The sequence below is a fragment of the Alexandromys fortis genome, unplaced genomic scaffold (assembly GCF_014885135.2).
Source record: "Alexandromys fortis isolate MF-2015 unplaced genomic scaffold, M_Fortis_MF-2015_v1.1 scaffold_15, whole genome shotgun sequence".
Classification (NCBI taxonomy): domain Eukaryota; kingdom Metazoa; phylum Chordata; class Mammalia; order Rodentia; family Cricetidae; genus Alexandromys; species Alexandromys fortis.
Genome location: NW_026067911.1, coordinates 16,106,322 through 16,116,379, shown reverse-complemented (window position 1 = coordinate 16,116,379; position 10,058 = coordinate 16,106,322). Strand labels below are relative to the sequence as shown.

Sequence of the window (10,058 nt, the reverse complement as noted above, 5' to 3'; positions counted from 1 at the left end):
GAACCCTCTTTTCTGAAATGGGAACTAACCATCTACTCACCCCAGATCAGGGCAACCACCACAGACCAAAGAAATGACTCCCCTCGAGTCCGACATAGTCAGCCAATGCGTGAGGTCACCCACGCATTGAATGAGGGGTTATTGACAGGAATGTGGCCAATTTACTAGCGACTCTCACACTAAGGACAAGTTTTTCTCTCTCCTGGCAATCTATTCATTGTCTAGATATCCTCGGGGGAGGGGCGAAGAGGCAAGGCAGTTGAGACCCTGACCCTCTCCAGGACGGACACATTAGTGTGCCCAGCCTCGGTCTTACGCAGGTCTTGTGGAGGATAATTACAGGTACTGAGGGTTCAAGAGGCAATCACCTCATGCCTGGAGGTCGGTGTTCTGTAATCCTATGCCAACCCAGTCAGGCAAAACTGATTATGTTCCTCCTTTAGAGTTCATCTCTATGAGAGAAACTCACAGGCTGGATCTGCATGAGTTAATCCTACTCTTCATGATTGTGGTGCTAATAACTATGCCATATATGAAGTCAGAAGCTCCATGTACCAACAAGGAGTAGAATTCTATAGTGGCAGACAGAGGAGAATCGTTGGCGCGCTGCACTCTGTGATATCCCTCCTTGCCAACTGATCCCAGCTGATGTGAGGCTGGCTTGTCAGTTCTCTCCTTTTACATCCTCCTGACTCTCCTATACAAACCATATTCTGGGAGAAGCTGACTTTACAGCTTAGTCCCAATTTTGAGTCAGGTTTTGAAATGAGCCGCCTTCTCTGCTGGTGACTCCAAGGACAGCCCAAGGTCCATTTGTGTGGATCAGAGAATCTTCCATGTCCAAGTTATGCAGATGAGATGGTGTTTTGAAAGGGACCCACAGGGAGGTAGGAGCTCATTAGCAGTTACTGGAGGTCCTGTGGCCTTTTCTTCAGCTAGTTTTTCACAGATGAAGGAAGGATATGGGATATAACTATTAACTCTAGCCCTTACAGGCTAATTCTCGCACCTGGACTAGCCCATTTCTAATAATCCCTGTAAACACCCCAAGGTGCGCTTACTGGGAAGATTCTAGCCTCTGTCCATCCTGGGAGAGTTGAGCATGGCGTCTGTGCTCCAGAGAGCAGAGTCTCTCTGGAAGCAGAGCAGAGTCTGACCTCACTTCCTCTTCCGCCCAGAATTCTATTCTGTTTATTCCGCCCACCTATCTTTTAACCTATCAGGGCCAGCAGTTTCTTTATTGCTCAGCCAATGAAATCAACAGATTGATATGACACTCCCACATCACCGACTCTAAGCAGTGGCCTGGGGCCTGCATGTCTCCATGGCCCCAGGTGGGAGCACTGACCACCCAGATCAGCATGGCCTGAGCAGAGGCTGCCTTTCTTTCTGGAAGCTACAGGGAAAAGACTTACATGGCGTCCCAGCTCCCTCATGTTCGTGGCTCTTTTATGCTTTCAAAACAGCAGTGGCCATCAAGGCGCTCAGAATTTTGGCTCTTCTGAGCCTATCTTTTACATTTGAAGAGCGCTGTGATCCCATCAAGCAAGCTCATTTGCATAATCCAAGGTACTCTTTCTATTTCTAGGGCCGCTAATTAGCAACCCAGTTTTGTGTGATACCTTAATACTATTTCTGGTGTTACCAAACATTTAGTTTCCAAAATTAAAATGCAGGCTTCTTTGAGGGACTTTTATTCTGCCCACTACAGGGGGGCAGAATAAAGGGCCAGTACAAGCTCTTAACTTGACAGGTGTAAGCATCCAATTTGTCACCAAACTTTGTTAACGTATTACATATCTCCTGAGCATCCTTTTCTGGCATCCTTTGCTGTGAATCGGCTCAGGGTCCTATCATCATTCATTGTGACAACTGCATTACATCCCAGCAGTTGCTTGTGTTTAAAGTTTTGGCACTTAGTCCCTCTCTGATTCCCAGTGAAATACCAGGGGAGGTTCCTAAAATACAAGTCTGCTTGTGTCTTTCTTCTCACTCAATGGCTGCCTGTCCTTCACAACAGGGATTGCCATCTTAATAAGGACAATGAGTATCAGTTTTTTTTCTTGTTGTCGTTTGTTTGTTTTTGATGTGTTGCCGTTGAATCCTACACATTTTCCCTTACTTCCCCCAAGGTGGTAAGAGTCTACCGCTCAAGGGACCGCTTTCCTACCTCTCATGCAGCATCTGAAAGTCAGTTGCCTTTGTATCCAATACACATAGCTCTGGGATTTGGAGGGACTGTTTGTCCCCCATGTTTTAACACTGTGAACTTAGGTGAAAAATAGAGGGAAATTACAGCAGTCCACTGACCTTTTCCCGTGTGTGTGTGTGTGTGTGTGTGTGTGTGTGTGTGTGTGTTTGGGTGCATGCGCACGCACGTGAGCGCATGTGTGGAGACCAGAGGTCAACCACAGGTGCCACTCTTTAGGAACCATCAGCTTGTTTTGTGTGATGAGGTCTCTGTGGGTCCTTAAGCTTGCTAAACCAGATAGTCTCCCTGGCTAGTGAGCCCCAGGAATCCTCCTTCCTCCACTCTCCAGTGCTTGTTTTAAAGGTCCACTTCACCATGCTCAGCTTTCCTGGTGGATGCTGGAGATTGAACTCAAATCCTCAGCCTTCTGTAGCAAACATTTTACCAACTGAGCTATCTCTCAGCCCTCACTGACCTTTCTAACTGATTTTAAACAAATGTCACAGAATAATTATATAAAGCCGAAGAGAATTACCCAAACCAGGAATCTGTACATGTCAATCGGAACTACCTTTCCCTCATCCATATGCAGAACATGTGTATTAAAAAATATCTTAGATGTTGGTTGGCTTTATCTAGCTGTGTTATAGGTAAAATGCTAATTTCTCTCAAATTATAGTTATCCCCTTTTTATAGCTAAGGGCCATTGGAGGGGTGCTGGCAAATAGGACATGCATGTGACCAACATTTCAAATTTAAACCATGCTCTTCATGCTTCAAGTTGGGGTCTGTGGTTTCTAAATGTTTTAATTTTGTAGTGACAAAGAGATACTATCATTTTGGATATCTTTTTTGGTTAGTATAACCAATGTTTGATTTCCTGTTTTCATCACTTGACTGAAATCAAATGCTTCCCTTTCTGAAATAATGAAACTATGAGTGTCTTTAAACTCTCAACCCTTGCTTGGGCTTCTACCTGCATTTTTTTCAATTAAGGTGACATTCACTGACTCTAAGAATGCTTGCATGGTGTAAAGTGTTCCTGTGCTGTGTGTGTGTGTGTGTGTATATATATATATATATATATGTATATATATACATATATATATATAGGCAGATAGCTCTATGCTTGGCTAAGTTTTTTTAAAAATATTTTTATTGATTGGGACTTCACATCCTGCACGCCATCACACTCATTTCCCAGTGTCTGTCCCCTGTAAACAGAGACTGTGCTTTTGTTTTCCTGGCCACCTTGACCTGAATAATCACACAGAAACTATATTAATTATAATATGTTTGGCCAATGGCTCAGACATTATTTCTAACCAGCTCTTATGTCTTAAATTAACCTATATCTATAATTCTATGTACTGCTACAAGGTTGTGGCTTACCAGTGATGTTCTGGTATTTTTCATCTTTAGCAGCTAAAAGGCATCTCTTTGGCTCTGCCTACTCTTTTTCTGTATCTCTGTTTGGATTTCCTGCCTGGCTTTACTCTGCTGAGCTATTGGCCAAAGCAGCTTTATTTATCAACCAATGAAAGCAACAGATATACAGAAGGCAGGTTTTAACTTTAACATAGTAAAATTACATATACAGAGCAGTTGTCAAGCAAGAATTATAGTTACAATTTTTAGTCTATTTGAATCTGACAAAGTTAAAGAAAATACTCTATCACTTCTCTTATCTTTGTGAGTCTAAGGTTTTGCATCTAATTTATCTTTTATTATAACTAAGGAAAACTATTATAACTATCTGTCTTCAACTCCATCAAAGACCCCAGAAGGATATAATATCACTTAAGTAAATAGGAAATTCATTGTAAGCAACTTACAAATTTCTAGAAATGACAAGAGTCATCTCACTGCCTAGACACTCACCCAAAGTTCTTTTGAAATACTGGTACATCCAGGCCTATAACATCTGGCAGACTTTTCAGTGAAGCAGGAAATTTGAAGATCTCGTCTGCCTTGTACTAGCAAAGTTTGTCAGTTGCTTTCTTCTGTATCATGCAGAATGTCTGGAAGTTTCTTCTCTGAAACAGGGACACTGAGGAACCATGCCATCTTTTGGAAAGTTCAGGAGCAGTCGCTTTTCTGTGGGTCCTACATGTCTATAATTTACATCATCCCATCAATCAATCTAGACAAGAGCAGTTTTCTTGCCCAAACGGCTAGCCTAATCAAACTGAAGGCAAATTCGATTACGAAGTTCTTCAATGCCCATCAACCTCTCTGAAGTAATTGGTGCTGCCAGAAGAAGACAAGTCTCACAGAAAAGTCTAAGTTCTTAAAATCTTTTCAGTGCCATATTCTGCAGGTTTTTTGAGGTATTGAAGGTTATCTATCTAACTGAAATAGATCCCTGTATATTTAGAAAACCTAACTAATGTGGCTATGAGTTTGACTATTAAAATTGACTATTAATCTGTAATTTTCACTATCCATTACATTTTGATATGAGACGTATGTTTATAATACCTTAAACAAGAGTACGAATATACATATAACAAAAATGAAGTTAAATTTGTACCAATAAACCAAAGTCCTTACCAATGTATTTATTTCAATACTTTTTTTCTGTTTTAATTTTTTAAATTATTTTTTATTGATTTTTATTGAGTTCTACATTTTTCTCTGCTCCCATCCCTGCCTCTCCCCTCCCCTTTAACCCTTCCCCAAGATCCCCATGCTCCTAATTTACGCAGGAGATCTTGTCTTTATCTATTTCCCATGTAGATTAGATCTATGTATGTCTCTCTTAGGGTCCTCATTGTTGTCTAAGTTCTCTGGGATTGTGAATTGTGTGCTGTTTTCTTTGCTTTATGTGTAAAAACCACTTATGAGTGAGTACATGTGGTAATTGTCTTTCTGTGTCTGGGTTACCTCACTCAAAATGATGTTTTCTAGCTCCATCCATTTGCCTACAAATTTGTAAGATACTGTTATTTTTTTCTGCTGTGTTGTATTCCATTGTGTAAATGTACCACATTTTCCTCATCCATTTTTTGAATATATATATGTGTGTGTGTGTGTGTGTGCTGGTTTATCTTAGCACCCCATACAATCTAATGTCTCTCATTAGTTAGCTCATTCACAGTCAAAAAATTCAAAGAAAACACAATAATATACATAATTCAGACTCTTTGTGTATTTTCCATCATTACTGGCTTTTTTTACTCTATTTTTTATTTTTATTTTTAAATTTTTGGGCTTTTTTGAGACAAGGTTTCTCTGTGTATCTTTGGCCATCCTGGATCTCACTCTGTAGACCAGGCTCATCTTGAACTCACGGAAATCTGCCTGACTCTTCTTCCCAAATGCTGGGATTAAAAATGTGTGCCACTACACCTGGCTACTCTATTTCTTTAAGGACTTTCTCTTCCTTTTTCTTTTCTCTCCTAAGCCTACATACATTTTTAAGCACCCTGTAAACAATTTAGAGGTTTCTGTTTCCTTTTAATTTCCATCTTAATCTGTTTTTTACTGTTCATCTCTGTCTTTTTTTGAGCACATAATTCTTTAATCTGCTAAGCAGCATGGCTGGGATTTAAACTGCAGCTTTCGCAGCTGGCATCTGCAATCACGGATACCACTGCCCTTCACAGTCAGTGGGACCACAGATCATAGGCTTCCACCTGTCTTGTGGTGGCAGCACAGACCATGAACAGAGCCCTCTGCTGCAGTAGGACCACAGACCCAGGCAAAGCCCTTGGAAGCAACTCAGATCATGGACTTCAGATGGCAGCACAGACCACTCAGGCCAAACTGGCTTCAGGGGTCAGCCCAGACCTTGTCCATCCCCATGGCCTTTGGTGGCAACAGAGGTCACAGACATCAACACAGACCCTGACTACAGCAGGCCCCTGGCCCCAGAAATAGCTCTTGGGGGCAGTATGGATCTGGAAATCACCATGGGCTCAGATAGTACTGCAGGTCATTCCCATCAACCTGGTCCTCGCTGCTGTTGAGTCTCCACTTCTGCCTCTCTCGACAGTGGAATGACCGCTCGCTCACTCTGCTTCTCTCCCAGCTCTCCACCACACACTTGCTCATCGCACAGGAGGCCAAGGTCAATCCAGCTAAAGGAAGATGATTTGGCAGAATTGGTCGGTGGGCTACACAGCTTCACACCTGAGCTTGGGAAATACCTGGTGCTATTTGGATCTTGCTTTTCTTGATGGCTGACAACTTTGAGACCTGTTAGGACAGGATCTTGTAATTGTCATAAGAGCTCCAACTTTCTGTCTTCCATCACAGAGAAAGGGCCTTAACCTGTGCAGTGGTCTGAAAGAGACTGGCCCCTGTAGTCTCCTAGGTTTGCGTGCTTAGTCTGCGATCAAGGAAGGATTAGGATGTCTGTCCTTGTTGGAGGAGGCAAGTCCTTATGGGAGTAGGTGTGTCCTTGTAAGAGTAGGTGTGGCTTTTTTGGAGGAGTTGTGCCTCTAGGGTGGGCTTTCAGGAAGATATTTGTATCTGAAAGATGAACCAATGGTGGCATCTAAAAGTTAAATGCTACCCAGACCTGGAATCCTGGCTCAGGTGTATAAATAAGCTCAACACTAGGCTAGATTTTGTCTTTGAGTTCATAACCCTTTTTTGTATCAATATAACTAGACATCTAACAGCTTGAGCATATAGTACACCAGCCTTGGAGTGGTACCCCTTTGCTTGCTTGCTTCCTCCCTCCCTCCCTCCCTCCCTCCCTCCCTCCCTCCCTCTCTCTCTCTCTCTCTCTCTCTCTCTCTCTCTCTCTCTCATCTTCTTTGCCTCTTCTCTTCGCTTCCTCTCTTCCATTTCATGTACTCTCTGTTTATTTTTTTCTTTGACAAGGTCTTGCTATGTGACCCAGGCTGGCCTTGATCTTGACTTCCCAAACTCCTGAGACCTAGGGTGACAACTGGTTCAGTTCAATTCTTTCCACAGGATTATAGCTGATTTCAACCATGTTTGTCATGCAGTATTTTATATAACTTCTTGTGTCAACCATTGCTGTGGTCCTCACTATCTGTGGTTTGATGCAAAACCCACCATTGTTTGAAAGGGCTCTTTGACTAATTCAGCTGAGTGTTGAGGGGCTTCTGGAAGATCAATAAATCAGTATAATAGCTTTCTATCTTGGGAAAAATCTCATGCCTGCTTAATAATAATGTGCTGAGGCCATCATGTTGGGTCTCAGACTGAAATTCTATAGGTCTCTGCTTTCAATAGGAGAGGCTAAATTAAGCTAACTCTGTGGGCTTGTCAGCCCATGATTCTACATGACTGAATCTTCTGTTCCGTGTCCCCAAGGAGAAGAAATGCTGGTAGGGATCTGCTGGGAACACCAGATGATTAACTCAAGTCTCAGGTTTACAGCATTCTTCCCCTTATCTGTACTTTCGAAAATTTTATTGTGATTTTCATTGTGCTTGGTACTGTGCTACACGAGGAGACTTTCCTGCAGGCATATATGATGTGCAAGCCTATCTTTCTCACACTCTCAACTTCTCTTTTCTCATTCCTCTTTATTCCCATCAGACTCTTTCGGTCCCCAAGACATGTTTACTTCTATTTTCATATCACATATACATATCTCACTTTATGCATTGATTAAGAGACATCTAGGAACCACAGGTACAATATTTGATTTGAGAGCACACACAAATATTTGCTTTTCTGAGCCTGGCTTAATTCACTGAGTGTGGTTGTTACTAGTTGCTTGCATTTCCTGCAAAGTATATGAGCTCACTCTTACTGAGTGAGCAATGGTCTACTGGGTACTGCATTTTCTCTATCATTCCTCTGTTGTTAGGCACAATGGCTGGTTACATAATTTCATTGCACTAAAGTGATATGTTGACTTGGAGTCTTTTGGGTAAATACCAAAGACTTATCCAGCATCATCATGTGATAGACCTATTTTTAGTTTTATGAGAAAACTGCACACTGATTTCCAAAGAGGTTTGAACAGTTTTCTGTCTCATCAGCACTGTGTAAGGGCTCACCTCTCTATCCACACCCCTGTCACTCTTTGTTGTTATTTATTTTCTCAATGACTGCCATGCAGACTAGGGTGAGGTGGAATCTCAAAGAAGTTCTGAGTTGCAATTCTCTGATTGTGCTTTTTCTCTACATGGTACCTAGGAAGTGGTCCTTATAAAAATCATAGTGCTTCTATACTTTCAGTAGACTAATGTATAAACATGTTTATGTGATATGTGATAAATACATATATATGTATATAATATACTAATTCATATATAATAATATAGGCATATTATAAAACACGTGTTTGACTTACTTTATTCTTGTGCTCACAGGTAAACATGGTAGTTCATAGGCTCCAGGTTCAAATTCAGGAAAAGCGAGTAATTGGTGTGTGCTTTAGTTCATTATGTTCCCCATCTTTATAGAAACTTTATAAATACGTAGTAAATACAAGGTCATGAAATAAGGCTGACAGCGGCTGGAACAATTCTCTTTGGCTAACCCAGGTTCATTCTCATCCACCAGCTGTGACATGGAGTGTCAGAGTCGAGAGGCTGTATTAGCTGCTTTTGTCACCACGGTGACCAAATACTTTACATACAAATGCAACTTCAGGGAGAGACAATTTATTTTGGCTGACAGTTCAAGCTATAGTCTTTCGGGACAGAGAAGACTCGGCAGTGGGAAACGGTATCAACGATGACAGAAGTGGGGAGCAGCTGCTCTTTTCATCTGTCACCCACAAAACCGCAGAGAGAACCCAGGTGGCGGAGGGTGGAATCTAACTCTCAGAACCCAACCCCTAGTGAGCCACTTTCTCCAGTTAGGCCTTCCTCCCAAAGATTCCACAAAGCTCCCCCAAATGGTACAATTAGCTCCTGTTCATACACGTGTTCCCTTTACACAAAAAACGTAGCCCTGACTTTTGCTCTCAGCAGACACTGATGGAGCAGAACCTCTCCTGTTGGCTGCCTTTCCTATTTCAGAGACCTGCACTTCCAGATACACAGGCTATGGAGTCTGGGTTTGGAAAATGACCGAAGCCGGAGCTTGACAGGAGAGAGGTTCCTGTTTGGTTACAGTCCAGTGGTCTGGTAACCGTAGAGCACGCTGGTAAACACAAAGGTACACACTGACTGACATTTGGTATGTTCCCCAGTAGCCGGACCCTCCCCCCCCTTAGACACGGTATAGAAGTCTTACATGTTTTACACTGTACACTAAAACGTATGTTTAATCGGGTTACTTGGAAAAAGCATAAGGGATTTTGGAGTCAATGTGTGACTGTTTCCTCACATTTGTCCACCTTTTACCTCCTGCTTCCTTATTTTTTTTTAATGACAGTGGTTATGCAACACAAAATATGTGGCAATGTCTTAAGTTTATCTGTATTTTAGGCTCCAGGGCCTCTTCTATCCTTGTTAACAGGGGTGCAAACCTCTCCTTGCATACAACACATCTTTTGTCTGTGATTTGTCTTAAGATAGCTCGTGATGTTTCTGGGTCAAACATTATCAAAACCATAAACCATGTGATCTTGGTTGACAAAATCTTCAAGGGTCTCTGTTTTCATATTGGAAACAATTTAGACAAAAATGGTAGTTAAGTACACTTTTTAAATTAAGCACAAGCTTAATTATGAAGAATAACAATCTAAGAATTTATTTACTCATACAAAAGGCCATGTTCACATTCCTATGAAGTTCCTTGCTTTTCAGTTCAGGAAAGTGGCATGGGCAAACCTCTTATGCTGCCCTACAGTGGACATAAATGAATGTGATACTTCCTCCCGTAGACCAGGACTAGATCCCAAACTCCTGATACTGGATTTCATGCTCGAAATGTGGTTATTTCCCTAGCGAATACTGTCAGCTTTGGGGTATTGCAATAGCCAGTG

General features: G+C 41.8%; 1 non-coding gene across 1 annotated transcript; it reads right to left on the bottom strand.

Moving 5' to 3' along the window:
* Positions 1 to 9,496: 9,496 nt before the first annotated feature.
* On the bottom strand, positions 9,497 to 9,618 carry LOC126499342 (U6atac minor spliceosomal RNA). Its single transcript, XR_007591069.1, has one exon. It is a non-coding gene; the product is annotated as a U6atac minor spliceosomal RNA (small nuclear RNA).
* Between the last annotated feature and the right edge of the window lie 440 nt (positions 9,619 to 10,058).